A 19,346-nucleotide genomic window follows, 5' to 3' on the forward strand; every position below is an offset into this window, starting at 1 on the left:
TGGAGCCCCATAACGAGGAAGATTGACAGTCCTCTTGTGTTTCCTCCATTTTCTAATAATTCACCAATAGTTGTTGTCTTCTCACCAAGCTGCTTGTCTATTGTCCTGTCTCACATCCCAGCCTTGTGCAGGTCTACAGTCTTGTCCCTGGTGTCCTTAGACAGCTCTTTGGTCTTGGCCATGGTGGAGAGGTTGGAGTGTGATTGACTGAGTGTGTGGACAGGTGTCTTTTATACAGGTAACAAATTCAAACAGGTGCAATTAATACAGTTAATGAGTGCAGAGTCGGAGGACTTCTTAAAGAAACACTAACAGGTCTGTGAGAGCAGAATTCTTGCTGGGTGGTAGGTGATCAGATACCTATTTCAGGGCTCCAGATGGCGACCAAAATGGTCGCCAATGCGACTTAGAACTGCTAAATGGCGACAAGACTTTGTAGTCTTGTCGCCATTTGCGCCTAGACCCTCCGCTCGCTGCTCTGCCTTTCATCCAGCAGATAGAGACACGCTGCAGCCGTCTGCTGGGTGAAGCTCCGCCCCTCAGATTACCCGACATAGAGGGTGGGCGTGGCTTGTGCTTGGAGTGGAGTCTGTGCTGTGGCGCTGAGCTGCTGGAGACACTTCAACTAGGGCCGCACAGTCCACGGCTGATAACACGAGGCAGATTTATTAGTGTGTTTTATAGGACTGGGTCCTTATGGGGTCACAAGAAGAAGGCAGAGATCCGTAAGAACAAGTATAAGCACCGGCTGTGCTGCTTTAACACTCGCTGTCCTGGTCTGCATAGCACTGCCGGGGTCGCATGGCATTTTATTGATTTATGATGCTATGTAACCCTTAGAGGTCTGGAATGTACTGGATAACACTGACCTAATGCGGTCAGTGTTATCCAATACATTCCAGAACTGTAAGGGTTACATAGCATCATAAATCAATATAATGCTCTGCGACCCCCGGCAGTGCAGAGCTCCTGCAGACAGACTCCGGTGTGAAACCAATTGACCGTGCGCGGCTCCTTACTGACACGGGGGTGATGGGCAGAGAGCCCTTAACTGCAAAGACATGTGCTAGAGTTACAAAAGAGGGAAAATGGCACTGAAGCAGCCTATAAGGGGTTAAGCACAGGCTAGTTCAGCTGCCAGAGGAGGTCCCCTAGCTTTCCTACATCTCTGCTTGCTGGCAGTGAATGGAAACCTATAAGGTTGACATTGACAGACTGAACGTCCAGCCACAGTTACACAGTGAGCAGCACTAGAATATGGGCGATCTTTCCTCAAGAAACAACAGCAAACAAGAGGTTTTCATTCACTGACCAGCAAGCAGAGGGGTTGAGAATAAAGAGTAAAGCTCGTGTAGTATTATATTTTTTCTTAATGTAAAAAAATAAAAAAAAGCTGCCCTCCCCCACCCCCACTGTCATGCTGGTCCCGTCAACACGTGATGCCGGCTGATGTGGTCACTGGTCACAGTGGCGACTCTCAAGTGATTGCAGTGGGGATAGTTTTTTTTAACCCATTCTGTGTCACATATAGAATAATACTGGTTTGAAACCCCTTAAAGAAAACTATAAAAATTACTCCTTAAAGGGTTTGGATACAGTAATTTCTGGACCTCAGACTGGCAGGACCTCTGTTGGTGATCATACTTGCCTGATGCCCAGTGCGGGGTCCCGGCTCATTTGCTCCCCAGCCCCCGTTGCTTGTCTTGAGTCCCTTCATGAAAACCTCCTATTTGACGGTGTTACCGCCAATGACCGACCACTGCTTCCTGTGCATTATGGTAAATGGTCATGTGATGCCAGGGGAGCAGATCTCCACCGTGGCCAGAGATTGTCTTGATGCCACTGCAGCCAAACGTTTCCTAAGCATCCCAGCTATAGTATGTATTTTAAATTTGGCGACTAAATTTTTCAGGTTAGGAGCCAATGGCTCCTTGATATTTTTTTTAGTCTGGAGCCCTGTATTTCATGTGATAAAATGCAAATGAATTATTTACAAATCATACAATGTGATATATATATATATTTTTTAGATTCTCTCCCAGTTGAAGTGAACCTACGATACAAATTACAGACCTCTCCATTCTCTGTAGGGGGGAAACCTGCAAAATCTCCAGAGCATCAAATCCTTATTGTCCTCACTGGATATGATTATAAAGAAATCAGCAACAAAAAACATTATTCTCTATATGACACAGACTTTTCTAATGGGCTAAACATGGTGGCTCAGTGGTTAGCACTGGTGTGTAGTGTGGTGGCTCAGTGGTTAGCACTGGTGTGTAGTGTGGTAACTCAGTGGTTAGCACTGGTGTGTAGTGTGGTAACTCAGTGGTTAGCACTTGTGTGTAGTGTGGTGGCTCAGTGGATAGCACTTGTGTGTAGTGTGGTGGCTCAGTGGTTAGCACTTGTGTGTAGTGTGGTGGCTCAGTGGTTAGTACTGGTGTGTAGTGTGGTGGCTCAGTAGTTAGCACTGGTGTGTAGTGTGGTGGCTCAGTGGATAGCACTTGTGTGTAGTGTGGTGGCTCAGTGGATAGCACTGGTGTGTAGTGTGGTGGCTCAGTGGTTAGCACTGGTGTGTAGTGTGGTGGCTCAGTGGTTAGCACTGGTGTGTAGTGTGGTGGCTCAGTGGTTAGCACTGGTGTGTAGTGTGGTGGCTCAGTGGTTAGCACTGGTGTGTAGTGTGGTGGCTCAGTGGTTAGCACTGGTGTGTAGTGTGGTGGCTCAGTGGTTAGCACTGGTGTGTAGTGTGGTGGCTCAGTGGTTAGCACTTGTGTGTAGTGTGGTGGCTCAGTGGTTAGCACTGGTGTGTAGTGTGGTGGCTCAGTGGTTAGCACTGGTGTGTAGTGTGGTGGCTCAGTGGTTAGCACTGGTGTGTAGTGTGGTGGCTCAGTGGTTAGCACTGGTGTGTAGTGTGGTGGCTCAGGGGATAACACTGGTGTGTAGTGTGGTGGTTCAGTGGTTAGCACTTGTGTGTAGTGTGGTGGCTCAGTGGTTAGCACTGGTGTGTAGTGTGGTGGCTCAGTGGATAGCACTTGTGTGTAGTGTGGTGGCTCAGTGGATAGCACTTGTGTGTAGTGTGGTGGCTCAGTGGTTAGCACTGGTGTGTAGTGTGGTGGCTCAGTGGTTAGCACTGGTGTGTAGTGTGGTGGCTCAGTGGTTAGCACTGGTGTGTAGTGTGGTGGCTCAGTGGTTAGCACTGGTGTGTAGTGTGGTGGCTCAGTGGTTAGCACTGGTGTGTAGTGTGGTGGCTCAGTGGTTAGCACTGGTGTGTAGTGTGGTGGCTCAGTGGTTAGCACTGGTGTGTAGTGTGGTGGCTCAGTGGTTAGCACTGGTGTGTAGTGTGGTGGCTCAGTGGTTAGCACTGGTGTGTAGTGTGGTGGCTCAGTGGTTAGCACTTGTGTGTAGTGTGGTGGCTCAGTGGTTAGCACTGGTGTGTAGTGTGGTGGCTCAGTGGTTAGCACTGGTGTGTAGTGTGGTGGCTCAGTGGTTAGCACTGGTGTGTAGTGTGGTGGCTCAGTGGTTAGCACTGGTGTGTAGTGTGGTGGCTCAGGGGATAACACTGGTGTGTAGTGTGGTGGTTCAGTGGTTAGCACTTGTGTGTAGTGTGGTGGCTCAGTGGTTAGCACTGGTGTGTAGTGTGGTGGCTCAGTGGATAGCACTTGTGTGTAGTGTGGTGGCTCAGTGGATAGCACTTGTGTGTAGTGTGGTGGCTCAGTGGTTAGCACTGGTGTGTAGTGTGGTGGCTCAGTGGTTAGCACTGGTGTGTAGTGTGGTGGCTCAGTGGTTAGCACTGGTGTGTAGTGTGGTGGCTCAGTGGTTAGCACTGGTGTGTAGTGTGGTGGCTCAGTGGTTAGCACTTGTGTGTAGTGTGGTGGCTCAGTGGTTAGCACTGGTGTGTAGTGTGGTGGCTCAGTGGTTAGCACTGGTGTGTAGTGTGGTGGCTCAGTGGTTAGCACTGGTGTGTAGTGTGGTGGCTCAGTGGTTAGCACTGGTGTGTAGTGTGGTGGCTCAGTGGTTAGCACTGGTGTGTAGTGTGGTGGCTCAGTGGTTAGCACTTGTGTGTAGTGTGGTGACTCAGCGGTTAGCACTGGTGTGTAGTGTGGTGACTCAGTGGTTAGCACTTGTGTGTAGTGTGGTGGCTCAGCGGTTAGCACTGGTGTGTAGTTTGGTGGCTCAGTGGTTAGCACTGGTGTGTAGTGTGGTGGCTCAGTGGTTAGCACTGGTGTGTAGTGTGGTGGCTCAGTAGTTAGCACTGGTGTGTAGTTTGGTGGCTCAGTGGTTAGCACTGGTGTGTAGTGTGGTGGCTCAGGGGATAACACTGGTGTGCAGTATGGTGGCTCAGTGGTTAGCATTGGTGCTGGGGTCCTAGGTTCGAATCCGACCAAGGACAGTATCTGCATGGAGTTTGTAAATTCTCCCTGTGTTATACTATATAAGAGCATAAAATAAATATGGAAGAAAAAATAATTATCTCCCAAGATTTAAACATAGGATTGCTACATAAGTTACTGCACATAGAGAAGGCTGTTTTCTCTATCCTTAGAAGCTCCTCACATTACTGGTGTCTGTATAATCATACATTCTGCTTGTGAATGAAGCAGTGATATGTGGATTAGCTTTCTCAGTGTGGTGAAGCTATAGTATATAGAGTATATAATATGTACATACTAGCATGACAATGTTTTTACAGAGTTCCTTATGAGATAAAACTGACCTGTTCCCTTCATTCTCCGGGTCAGTACGATTACAGCGATACCACAGTTATATAGTTTTATGGGTTTTGTTTTTACAGCGTTCCCTATGAGATAAAACTGTCCTGTTCTCTTCATTCTCCGGGTCAGTACGATTACAGGGATACCACATTTATATAGTTTATAGGTTTTGCTTTTATGTTGTTCCCTATGAGATAAAATTGACCTGTTCTCTTCATTCTCCGGGTCAGTACGATTACAGAGATACAATATTTATGTAGTTTTATGGGTTTTGTTTTTACAGTGTTCCCTATGAGATAAAACTGACCTGTTCTCTTCATTCTCTGGGTCAGTATGATTACAGTGATACCACATTTTTTCAGTTTTATGGGTTTTGTATTTACAGCGTTCCCTATGAGATAAAACTGACCTGTTCTCTTCACTCTCCGGGTCAGTGCGATTACAGTGATACCACATTTATATAGTTTATGGGTTTTGTTTTTACAGCGTTCCCTATGAGATAAAACTGACCTGTTCCCTTCATTCTCCGGGTCAGTACGATTACAGTGATACCACATTTATATAGTTTTATGGGTTTTGTTTTTACAGCGTTCCCTATGAGATAAAACTGACCTGTTCTCTTCATTCTCTGGGTCAGTATGATTACAGTGATACCACATTTTTTCAGTTTTATGGGTTTTGTATTTACAGCGTTCCCTATGAGATAAAACTGACCTGTTCTCTTCACTCTCCGGGTCAGTGCGATTACAGTGATACCACATTTATATAGTTTATGGGTTTTGTTTTTACAGCGTTCCCTCTGAGATAAAACTGACCTGTTCTCTTCATTCTCCTGGTCAGTACGATTACAGTGATACCACATTTATTTAGTTTTATGGGTTTTGTATTTACAGCGTTCCCTATGAGATAAAACTGACCTGTTCTCTTCACTCTCCGGGTCAGTACGATTAGTGATTCCATATTTATATAGTTTATGGGTTTTGTTTTTACAGCGTTCCCTATGAGATAAAACTGACCTGTTCCCTTCATTCTCCGGGTCAGTACGATTACAGTGATACCACATTTATGTAGTTTTATGGGTTTTGTTTTTACAGCGTTCCCTATGAGATAAAACTGACCTGTTCCCTTCATTCTCCGGGTCAGTACGATTACAGTGATACCACATTTATATAGTTTTATGGGTTTTGTTTTTATGTTGTTCCCTATGAGATAAAACTGACCTGTTCTCTTCATTCTACGGGTCAGTACGATTACAGTGATACCACATTTATATAGTTTCATGGGTTTTGTATTTACAGCGTTCCCTATGAGATAAAACTGACCTGTTCCCTTCATTCTCCGGGTCAGTACGATTACAGTGATACCACATTTATATCGTTTTATGGGATTTGTTTTTACAGCGTTCCCTATGAGATAAAACTGACCTGTTCTCTTCATTCTCCGGTCAGTATGATTACAGTGATACCACATTTATATAGTTTTATGGGTTTTGTTTTTACAGCGTTCCCTATGGGCTAAAACTGACCTGTTCCCTTCATTCTCCGGGTCGGTACGATTACAGTGATACCACATTTATATAGTTTTATGGGTTTTGTTTTTACAGCGTTCCCTATGAGATAAAACTGACCTGTTCTCTTCATTCTCCGGGTCAGTATGATTACAGTGATACCACATTTATATAGTTTTATGGGTTTTGTTTTTACAGCGTTCCCTCTGAGATAAAACTGACCTGTTCTCTTCATTCTCCTGGTCAGTACGATTACAGTGATACCACATTTATTTAGTTTTATGGGTTTTGTATTTACAGCGTTCCCTATGAGATAAAACTGACCTGTTCTCTTCACTCTCCGGGTCAGTACGATTAGGGATTCCATATTTATATAGTTTATGGGTTTTGTTTTTACAGCGTTCCCTATGAGATAAAACTGACCTGTTCACTTCATTCTCCGGGTCAGTACGATTACAGTGATACCACATTTATGTAGTTTTATGGGTTTTGTTTTTACAGCGTTCCCTATGAGATAAAACTGACCTGTTCCCTTCATTCTCCGGGTCAGTACGATTACAGTGATACCACATTTATATAGTTTTATGGGTTTTGTTTTTATGTTGTTCCCTATGAGATAAAACTGACCTGTTCTCTTCATTCTACGGGTCAGTACGATTACAGTGATACCACATTTATATAGTTTCATGGGTTTTGTATTTACAGCGTTCCCTATGAGATAAAACTGACCTGTTCCCTTCATTCTCCGGGTCAGTACGATTACAGTGATACCACATTTATATCGTTTTATGGGATTTGTTTTTACAGCGTTCCCTATGAGATAAAACTGACCTGTTCCCTTCATTCTCCGGGTCAGTACGATTACAGTGATACCACATTTATATAGTTTATGGGTTTAGTTTTTACAGTGTTCCCTATGAGATAAAACTGACCTGTTCTCTTCATTCTCCGGGTTAGTACGATTACAGTGATACCACATTTATATAGTTTTATAGGTTTTCTGTTTACAGCGTTCCCTATTAGATAAAACTGATCTGTTCCCTTCATTCTCTGGGTCAGTACGATTACAGTGATACCACATTTATATAGTTTTATGGGTTTTGTTTTTACATTGTTCCCTATGAGATAAAACTGACCTGTTCTCTTCATTCTCCGGTCAGTATGATTACAGTGATACCACATTTATATAGTTTTATGGGTTTTGTTTTTACAGCGTTCCCTATGGGCTAAAACTGACCTGTTCCCTTCATTCTCCGGGTCGGTACGATTACAGTGATACCACATTTATATAGTTTTATGGGTTTTGTTTTTACAGCGTTCCCTATGAGATAAAACTGACCTGTTCTCTTCATTCTCCGGGTCAGTATGATTACAGTGATACCACATTTATATAGTTTTATGGGTTTTGTTTTTACAGCGTTCCCTCTGAGATAAAACTGACCTGTTCTCTTCATTCTCCTGGTCAGTACGATTACAGTGATACCACATTTATTTAGTTTTATGGGTTTTGTATTTACAGCGTTCCCTATGAGATAAAACTGACCTGTTCTCTTCACTCTCCGGGTCAGTACGATTAGTGATTCCATATTTATATAGTTTATGGGTTTTGTTTTTACAGCGTTCCCTATGAGATAAAACTGACCTGTTCCCTTCATTCTCCGGGTCAGTACGATTACAGTGATACCACATTTATGTAGTTTTATGGGTTTTGTTTTTACAGCGTTCCCTATGAGATAAAACTGACCTGTTCCCTTCATTCTCCGGGTCAGTACGATTACAGTGATACCACATTTATATAGTTTTATGGGTTTTGTTTTTATGTTGTTCCCTATGAGATAAAACTGACCTGTTCTCTTCATTCTACGGGTCAGTACGATTACAGTGATACCACATTTATATAGTTTCATGGGTTTTGTATTTACAGCGTTCCCTATGAGATAAAACTGACCTGTTCCCTTCATTCTCCGGGTCAGTACGATTACAGTGATACCACATTTATATCGTTTTATGGGATTTGTTTTTACAGCGTTCCCTATGAGATAAAACTGACCTGTTCCCTTCATTCTCCGGGTCAGTACGATTACAGTGATACCACATTTATATAGTTTATGGGTTTAGTTTTTACAGTGTTCCCTATGAGATAAAACTGACCTGTTCTCTTCATTCTCCGGGTTAGTACGATTACAGTGATACCACATTTATATAGTTTTATAGGTTTTCTGTTTACAGCGTTCCCTATTAGATAAAACTGATCTGTTCCCTTCATTCTCTGGGTCAGTACGATTACAGTGATACCACATTTATATAGTTTTATGGGTTTTGTTTTTACATTGTTCCCTATGAGATAAAACTGACCTGTTCTCTTCATTCTCCGGTCAGTATGATTACAGTGATACCACATTTATATAGTTTTATGGGTTTTGTTTTTACAGCGTTCCCTATGGGCTAAAACTGACCTGTTCTCTTCATTCTCCGGGTCAGTACGATTACAGTGATACCACATTTATATAGTTTATGGGTTTAGTTTTTACAGCGTTCCCTATGAGATAAAACTGACCTGTTCTCTTTATTCTCCGGGTCAGTACGATTACAGTGATATCACATTTATATAGTTTTATGGGTTTTGTTTTTATGTTGTTCCCTATGAGATAAAACTGACCTGTTCTCTTCATTCTCCGGGTCAGTACGATTAGAGTGATACCACATTTATATAGTTTTATGGGTTTTGTTTTTACAGCGTTCCCTATGAGATAAAACTGACCTGTTCCCTTCACTCCCCGGGTCAGTACGATTACAGTGATACCACATTTATATAGTTTTATGGGTTTTGTTTTTATGTTGTTCCCTATGAGATAAAACTGACCTGTTCTCTTCATTCTCCGGGTCAGTACGATTACAGTGATACCACATTTATATAGTTTTATGGGGTTTGTTTTTACAGCGTTCCCTATGAGATAAAACTGACCTGTTCTCTTCATTCTCCGGTCAGTACGATTACAGTGATACCACATTTATATCGTTTTATGGGATTTGTTTTTACAGCGTTCCCTATGAGATAAAACTGACCTGTTCCCTTCATTCTCCGGGTCAGTACGATTACAGTGATACCACATTTATATAGTTTTATGGGATTTGTTTTTACAGCGTTCCCTATGAGATAAAACTGACCTGTTCCCTTCATTCTCCGGGTCAGTACGATTACAGTGATACCACATTTATATAGTTTATGGGTTTAGTTTTTACAGCGTTCCCTATGAGATAAAACTGACCTGTTCTCTTCATTCTCCGGGTCAGTACGATTACAGTGATATCACAATTATATAGTTTTATGGGTTTTGTTTTTATGTTGTTCCCTATGAGATAAAACTGACCTGTTCTCTTCATTCTCCGGGTCAGTACCATAACAGTGATACTACATTTATATAGTTTTATGGGTTGTGTTTTTACAGTGTTCCCTATGAGATAAAACTGATCTGTTCCCTTCATTCTCCAGGTCAGTACGATTACAGCGATACCACATTTATATAGTTTTATGGGTTTTGTTTTTACAGCGTTCTCTATGAGATAAAACTGACCTGTTCTCTTCATTCTCCGGTCAGTACGATTACAGTGATACCACATTTATTCAGTTTTATGGGTTTTGTTTTTACAGCGTTCCCTATGAGATAAAATTGACCTGTTCTCTTCATTCTCCGGGTCAGTACGATTACAGAGATACAATATTTATGTAGTTTTATGGGTTTTGTTTTTACAGTGTTCCCTATGAGATAAAACTGACCTGTTCTCTTCATTCTCTGGGTCAGTATGATTACAGTGATACCACATTTTTTCAGTTTTATGGGTTTTGTATTTACAGCGTTCCCTATGAGATAAAACTGACCTGTTCTCTTCACTCTCCGGGTCAGTGCGATTACAGTGATACCACATTTATATAGTTTATGGGTTTTGTTTTTACAGCGTTCCCTATGAGATAAAACTGACCTGTTCCCTTCATTCTCCGGGTCAGTACGATTACAGTGATACCACATTTATATAGTTTTATGGGTTTTGTTTTTACAGCGTTCCCTATGAGATAAAACTGACCTGTTCTCTTCATTCTCTGGGTCAGTATGATTACAGTGATACCACATTTTTTCAGTTTTATGGGTTTTGTATTTACAGCGTTCCCTATGAGATAAAACTGACCTGTTCTCTTCACTCTCCGGGTCAGTGCGATTACAGTGATACCACATTTATATAGTTTATGGGTTTTGTTTTTACAGCGTTCCCTATGAGATAAAACTGACCTGTTCTCTTCATTCTCCGGGTCAGTATGATTACAGTGATACCACATTTATATAGTTTTATGGGTTTTGTTTTTACAGCGTTCCCTCTGAGATAAAACTGACCTGTTCTCTTCATTCTCCTGGTCAGTACGATTACAGTGATACCACATTTATTTAGTTTTATGGGTTTTGTATTTACAGCGTTCCCTATGAGATAAAACTGACCTGTTCTCTTCACTCTCCGGGTCAGTACGATTAGTGATTCCATATTTATATAGTTTATGGGTTTTGTTTTTACAGCGTTCCCTATGAGATAAAACTGACCTGTTCCCTTCATTCTCCGGGTCAGTACGATTACAGTGATACCACATTTATGTAGTTTTATGGGTTTTGTTTTTACAGCGTTCCCTATGAGATAAAACTGACCTGTTCCCTTCATTCTCCGGGTCAGTACGATTACAGTGATACCACATTTATATAGTTTTATGGGTTTTGTTTTTATGTTGTTCCCTATGAGATAAAACTGACCTGTTCTCTTCATTCTACGGGTCAGTACGATTACAGTGATACCACATTTATATAGTTTCATGGGTTTTGTATTTACAGCGTTCCCTATGAGATAAAACTGACCTGTTCCCTTCATTCTCCGGGTCAGTACGATTACAGTGATACCACATTTATATCGTTTTATGGGATTTGTTTTTACAGCGTTCCCTATGAGATAAAACTGACCTGTTCCCTTCATTCTCCGGGTTAGTACGATTACAGTGATACCACATTTATATAGTTTATGGGTTTAGTTTTTACAGTGTTCCCTATGAGATAAAACTGACCTGTTCTCTTCATTCTCCGGGTTAGTACGATTACAGTGATACCACATTTATATAGTTTTATAGGTTTTCTGTTTACAGCGTTCCCTATTAGATAAAACTGATCTGTTCCCTTCATTCTCTGGGTCAGTACGATTACAGTGATACCACATTTATATAGTTTTATGGGTTTTGTTTTTACATTGTTCCCTATGAGATAAAACTGACCTGTTCTCTTCATTCTCCGGTCAGTATGATTACAGTGATACCACATTTATATAGTTTTATGGGTTTTGTTTTTACAGCGTTCCCTATGGGCTAAAACTGACCTGTTCCCTTCATTCTCCGGGTCGGTACGATTACAGTGATACCACATTTATATAGTTTTATGGGTTTTGTTTTTACAGCGTTCCCTATGAGATAAAACTGACCTGTTCTCTTCATTCTCCGGGTCAGTATGATTACAGTGATACCACATTTATATAGTTTTATGGGTTTTGTTTTTACAGCGTTCCCTCTGAGATAAAACTGACCTGTTCTCTTCATTCTCCTGGTCAGTACGATTACAGTGATACCACATTTATTTAGTTTTATGGGTTTTGTATTTACAGCGTTCCCTATGAGATAAAACTGACCTGTTCTCTTCACTCTCCGGGTCAGTACGATTAGGGATTCCATATTTATATAGTTTATGGGTTTTGTTTTTACAGCGTTCCCTATGAGATAAAACTGACCTGTTCCCTTCATTCTCCGGGTCAGTACGATTACAGTGATACCACATTTATATAGTTTTATGGGTTTTGTTTTTACAGCGTTCCCTATGAGATAAAACTGACCTGTTCCCTTCATTCTCCGGGTCAGTACGATTACAGTGATACCACATTTATATAGTTTTATGGGTTTTGTTTTTATGTTGTTCCCTATGAGATAAAACTGACCTGTTCTCTTCATTCTACGGGTCAGTACGATTACAGTGATACCACATTTATATAGTTTCATGGGTTTTGTATTTACAGCGTTCCCTATGAGATAAAACTGACCTGTTCCCTTCATTCTCCGGGTCAGTACGATTACAGTGATACCACATTTATATCGTTTTATGGGATTTGTTTTTACAGCGTTCCCTATGAGATAAAACTGACCTGTTCCCTTCATTCTCCGGGTCAGTACGATTACAGTGATACCACATTTATATAGTTTATGGGTTTAGTTTTTACAGTGTTCCCTATGAGATAAAACTGACCTGTTCTCTTCATTCTCCGGGTTAGTACGATTACAGTGATACCACATTTATATAGTTTTATAGGTTTTCTGTTTACAGCGTTCCCTATTAGATAAAACTGATCTGTTCCCTTCATTCTCTGGGTCAGTACGATTACAGTGATACCACATTTATATAGTTTTATGGGTTTTGTTTTTACATTGTTCCCTATGAGATAAAACTGACCTGTTCTCTTCATTCTCCGGTCAGTATGATTACAGTGATACCACATTTATATAGTTTTATGGGTTTTGTTTTTACAGCGTTCCCTATGGGCTAAAACTGACCTGTTCCCTTCATTCTCCGGGTCGGTACGATTACAGTGATACCACATTTATATAGTTTTATGGGTTTTGTTTTTACAGCGTTCCCTCTGAGATAAAACTGACCTGTTCTCTTCATTCTCCTGGTCAGTACGATTACAGTGATACCACATTTATTTAGTTTTATGGGTTTTGTATTTACAGCGTTCCCTATGAGATAAAACTGACCTGTTCTCTTCACTCTCCGGGTCAGTACGATTAGTGATTCCATATTTATATAGTTTATGGGTTTTGTTTTTACAGCGTTCCCTATGAGATAAAACTGACCTGTTCCCTTCATTCTCCGGGTCAGTACGATTACAGTGATACCACATTTATGTAGTTTTATGGGTTTTGTTTTTACAGCGTTCCCTATGAGATAAAACTGACCTGTTCTCTTCATTCTCCGGGTCAGTATGATTACAGTGATACCACATTTATATAGTTTTATGGGTTTTGTTTTTACAGCGTTCCCTCTGAGATAAAACTGACCTGTTCTCTTCATTCTCCTGGTCAGTACGATTACAGTGATACCACATTTATTTAGTTTTATGGGTTTTGTATTTACAGCGTTCCCTATGAGATAAAACTGACCTGTTCTCTTCACTCTCCGGGTCAGTACGATTAGTGATTCCATATTTATATAGTTTATGGGTTTTGTTTTTACAGCGTTCCCTATGAGATAAAACTGACCTGTTCCCTTCATTCTCCGGGTCAGTACGATTACAGTGATACCACATTTATGTAGTTTTATGGGTTTTGTTTTTACAGCGTTCCCTATGAGATAAAACTGACCTGTTCCCTTCATTCTCCGGGTCAGTACGATTACAGTGATACCACATTTATATAGTTTTATGGGTTTTGTTTTTATGTTGTTCCCTATGAGATAAAACTGACCTGTTCTCTTCATTCTACGGGTCAGTACGATTACAGTGATACCACATTTATATAGTTTCATGGGTTTTGTATTTACAGCGTTCCCTATGAGATAAAACTGACCTGTTCCCTTCATTCTCCGGGTCAGTACGATTACAGTGATACCACATTTATATCGTTTTATGGGATTTGTTTTTACAGCGTTCCCTATGAGATAAAACTGACCTGTTCCCTTCATTCTCCGGGTCAGTACGATTACAGTGATACCACATTTATATAGTTTATGGGTTTTGTTTTTACAGTGTTCCCTATGAGATAAAACTGACCTGTTCTCTTCATTCTCCGGGTTAGTACGATTACAGTGATACCACATTTATATAGTTTTATAGGTTTTCTGTTTACAGCGTTCCCTATTAGATAAAACTGATCTGTTCCCTTCATTCTCTGGGTCAGTACGATTACAGTGATACCACATTTATATAGTTTTATGGGTTTTGTTTTTACATTGTTCCCTATGAGATAAAACTGACCTGTTCTCTTCATTCTCCGGTCAGTATGATTACAGTGATACCACATTTATATAGTTTTATGGGTTTTGTTTTTACAGCGTTCCCTATGGGCTAAAACTGACCTGTTCTCTTCATTCTCCGGGTCAGTACGATTACAGTGATACCACATTTATATAGTTTATGGGTTTAGTTTTTACAGCGTTCCCTATGAGATAAAACTGACCTGTTCTCTTTATTCTCCGGGTCAGTACGATTACAGTGATATCACATTTATATAGTTTTATGGGTTTTGTTTTTATGTTGTTCCCTATGAGATAAAACTGACCTGTTCTCTTCATTCTCCGGGTCAGTACGATTAGAGTGATACCACATTTATATAGTTTTATGGGTTTTGTTTTTACAGCGTTCCCTATGAGATAAAACTGACCTGTTCCCTTCACTCCCCGGGTCAGTACGATTACAGTGATACCACATTTATATAGTTTTATGGGTTTTGTTTTTATGTTGTTCCCTATGAGATAAAACTGACCTGTTCTCTTCATTCTCCGGGTCAGTACGATTACAGTGATACCACATTTATATAGTTTTATGGGGTTTGTTTTTACAGCGTTCCCTATGAGATAAAACTGACCTGTTCTCTTCATTCTCCGGTCAGTACGATTACAGTGATACCACATTTATATCGTTTTATGGGATTTGTTTTTACAGCGTTCCCTATGAGATAAAACTGACCTGTTCCCTTCATTCTCCGGGTCAGTACGATTACAGTGATACCACATTTATATAGTTTTATGGGATTTGTTTTTACAGCGTTCCCTATGAGATAAAACTGACCTGTTCCCTTCATTCTCCGGGTCAGTACGATTACAGTGATACCACATTTATATAGTTTATGGGTTTAGTTTTTACAGCGTTCCCTATGAGATAAAACTGACCTGTTCTCTTCATTCTCCGGGTCAGTACGATTACAGTGATATCACATTTATATAGTTTTATGGGTTTTGTTTTTATGTTGTTCCCTATGAGATAAAACTGACCTGTTCTCTTCATTCTCCGGGTCAGTACCATAACAGTGATACTACATTTATATAGTTTTATGGGTTGTGTTTTTACAGTGTTCCCTATGAGATAAAACTGATCTGTTCCCTTCATTCTCCAGGTCAGTACGATTACAGCGATACCACATTTATATAGTTTTATGGGTTTTGTTTTTACAGCGTTCTCTATGAGATAAAACTGACCTGTTCTCTTCATTCTCCGGTCAGTACGATTACAGTGATACCACATTTATTCAGTTTTATGGGTTTTGTTTTTACAGCGTTCCCTATGAGATAAAATTGACCTGTTCTCTTCATTCTCCGGGTCAGTACGATTACAGAGATACCACATTTATATAGTTTTATGGGTTTTGTTTTTACAGTGTCCCTATGAGATAAAACTGACCTGTTCTCTTCATTCTCCGGGTCAGTACGATTACAGTGATATCACATTTATATAGTTTTATGGGTTTTGTTTTTATGTTGTTCCCTATGAGATAAAACTGACCTGTTCTCTTCATTCTCCGGGTCAGTACGATTACAGTGATACCACATTTATATAGTTTTATGGGTTTTGTTTTTATGTTGTTCCCTATGAGATAAAACTGACCTGTTCTCTTCACTCTCCAGGTCAGTACGATTACAGCGATACCACATTTATATAGTTTTATGGGTTTTGTTTTTACAGCGTTCTCTATGAGATAAAACTGACCTGTTCTCTTCATTCTCCGGTCAGTACGATTACAGTGATACCACATTTATTCAGTTTTATGGGTTTTGTTTTTACAGCGTTCCCTATGAGATAAAATTGACCTGTTCTCTTCATTCTCCGGGTCAGTACGATTACAGAGATACCACATTTATATAGTTTTATGGGTTTTGTTTTTACAGTGTCCCTATGAGATAAAACTGACCTGTTCTCTTCATTCTCCGGGTCAGTACGATTACAGTGATATCACATTTATATAGTTTTATGGGTTTTGTTTTTACAGAGTTCCCTATGAGATAAAACTGAGCTGTTCCCTTCATTCCCTGGGTCAGTACGATTACAGTGATACCACATTTATATAGTGTTATGGGTTTTGTATTTACAGCGTTCCCTATGAGATAAAACTGACCTGTTCTCTTCATTCCCCGGGTCAGTACGATTACAGTGATACAACATTTATATAGTTGTATGGGTTTTGTTTTTACAGCGTTCCCTATGAGATAAAACTGACCTGTTCCTTCATTCTCCGGGTCAGTACGATTACAGTGATTCCACATTTATATAGTTGTATGGGTTTTGTTTTTACAGCGTTCCCTATGAGATAAAACTGACCTGTTCCTTCATTCTCCGGGTCAGTACGATTACAGTGATATCACATTTATATAGTTTTATGGGTTTTGTTTTTACAGAGTTCCCTATGAGATAAAACTGAGCTGTTCCCTTCATTCCCTGGGTCAGTACGATTACAGTGATACCACATTTATATAGTTTTATGGGTTTTGTATTTACAGTGTTCCCTATGAGATAAAACTGACCTGTTCCCTTCATTCTCCGGGTCAGTACGATTACAGTGATACCACATTTATATAGTTTTATGGGTTTTGTTTTTACAGAGTTCCCTATGAGATAAAACTGAGCTGTTCCCTTCATTCCCTGGGTCAGTACGATTACAGTGATACCACATTTATATAGTTTTATGGGTTTTGTATTTACAGCGTTCCCTATGAGATAAAACTGACCTGTTCCTTCATTCTCCGGGTCAGTACGATTACAGTGATTCCACATTTATATAGTTGTATGGGTTTTGTTTTTACAGCGTTCCCTATGAGATAAAACTGACCTGTTCCTTCATTCTCCGGGTCAGTACGATTACAGTGATATCACATTTATATAGTTTTATGGGTTTTGTTTTTACAGAGTTCCCTATGAGATAAAACTGAGCTGTTCCCTTCATTCCCTGGGTCAGTACGATTACAGTGATACCACATTTATATAGTTTTATGGGTTTTGTATTTACAGTGTTCCCTATGAGATAAAACTGACCTGTTCTCTTCATTCTCCGGTCAGTACAATTACAGTGATACCACATTTATATAGTTTATGGGTTTAGTTTTTACAGCGTTCCCTATGAGATAAAACTGACCTGTTCCTTCATTCTCCGGGTCAGTACGATTACAGTGATACCACATTTATACAGTTTTATGGGTTTTGTTTTTACAGCGTTCCCTATGAGATAAAACTGACCTGTTCTCTTCATTCTCCGGGTCAGTACGATTACAGGGATACCACATTTATATAGTTTTATGGGTTTTGTTTTTACAGCGTTCTCTATGAGATAAAACTGACCTGTTCTCTTCATTCTCCGGGTCAGTACGATTACAGTGATACCACATTTATATAGTTTTATGGGTTGTGTTTTTACAGCGTTCCCTATGAGATAAAACTGACCTGTTCTCTTCATTCTCCGGTCAGTACGATTACAGTGATATCACATTTATATAGTTTTATGGGTTGTGTTTTTACAGCGTTCCCTATGAGATAAAACTGTCCTGTTCCCTTCATTCTCCGGTCAGTACGATTACAGTGATACCACATTTATATAGTTTTATGGGTTTTGTATTTACAGTGTTCCCTATGAGATAAAACTGACCTGTTCCTTCATTCTCCGGGTCAGTACGATTACAGTGATATCACATTTATATAGTTTTATGGGTTGTGTTTTTACAGCGTTCCCTATGAGATAAAACTGACCTGTTCTCTTCATTCTCCGGGTCAGTACGATTACAGTGATTCCACATTTATATAGTTTTATGGGTTTTGTTTTTACAGCGTTCCCTATGAGATAAAACTGACCTGTTCTCTTCATTCTCCGGTCAGTACGATTACAGTGATACCACATTTATATAGTTTTATGGGTTTTGTTTTTACAGCGTTCCCTATGGGCTAAAACTGACCTGTTCTCTTCATTCTCCGGGTCAGTACGATTACAGTGATACCACATTTATATAGTTTATGGGTTTAGTTTTTACAGCGTTCCCTATGAGATAAAACTGACCTGTTCTCTTTATTCTCCGGGTCAGTACGATTACAGTGATATCACATTTATATAGTTTTATGGGTTTTGTTTTTATGTTGTTCCCTATGAGATAAAACTGACCTGTTCTCTTCATTCTCCGGGTCAGTACGATTAGAGTGATACCACATTTATATAGTTTTATGGGTTTTGTTTTTACAGCGTTCCCTATGAGATAAAACTGACCTGTTCCCTTCACTCCCCGGGTCAGTACGATTACAGTGATACCACATTTATATAGTTTTATGGGTTTTGTTTTTATGTTGTTCCCTATGAGATAAAACTGACCTGTTCTCTTCATTCTCCGGGTCAGTACGATTACAGTGATACCACATTTATATAGTTTTATGGGGTTTGTTTTTACAGCGTTCCCTATGAGATAAAACTGACCTGTTCTCTTCATTCTCCGGTCAGTACGATTACAGTGATACCACATTTATATCGTTTTATGGGATTTGTTTTTACAGCGTTCCCTATGAGATAAAACTGACCTGTTCCCTTCATTCTCCGGGTCAGTACGATTACAGTGATACCACATTTATATAGTTTATGGGTTTAGTTTTTACAGCGTTCCCTATGAGATAAAACTGACCTGTTCTCTTCATTCTCCGGGTCAGTACGATTACAGTGATATCACATTTATATAGTTTTATGGGTTTTGTTTTTATGTTTTTCCCTATGAGATAAAACTGACCTGTTCTCTTCATTCTCCGGGTCAGTACCATAACAGTGATACTACATTTATATAGTTTTATGGGTTGTGTTTTTACAGTGTTCCCTATGAGATAAAACTGATCTGTTCCCTTCATTCTCCAGGTCAGTACGATTACAGCGATACCACATTTATATAGTTTTATGGGTTTTGTTTTTACAGCGTTCTCTATGAGATAAAACTGTCCTGTTCCCTTCATTCTCCGGGTCAGTACGATTACAGTGATACCACATTTATATAGTTTTATGGGGTTTGTATTTACAGTGTTCCCTATAAGATAAAACTGACCTGTTCTCT

At 39.9% G+C, this 19,346-nt stretch overlaps 1 protein-coding gene across 1 annotated transcript in view; it reads right to left on the reverse strand.

Moving 5' to 3' along the window:
* Positions 1-19,346, reverse strand: part of LOC120998348 (zinc finger protein 501-like) — a 308,112-nt gene that overhangs the window by 282,838 nt on the left and 5,928 nt on the right. The gene's annotated exons all lie outside the window — the stretch shown is intronic.

This window comes from Bufo bufo, chromosome 4, assembly GCF_905171765.1.
Source record: "Bufo bufo chromosome 4, aBufBuf1.1, whole genome shotgun sequence".
Classification (NCBI taxonomy): Eukaryota; Metazoa; Chordata; class Amphibia; order Anura; family Bufonidae; genus Bufo; species Bufo bufo.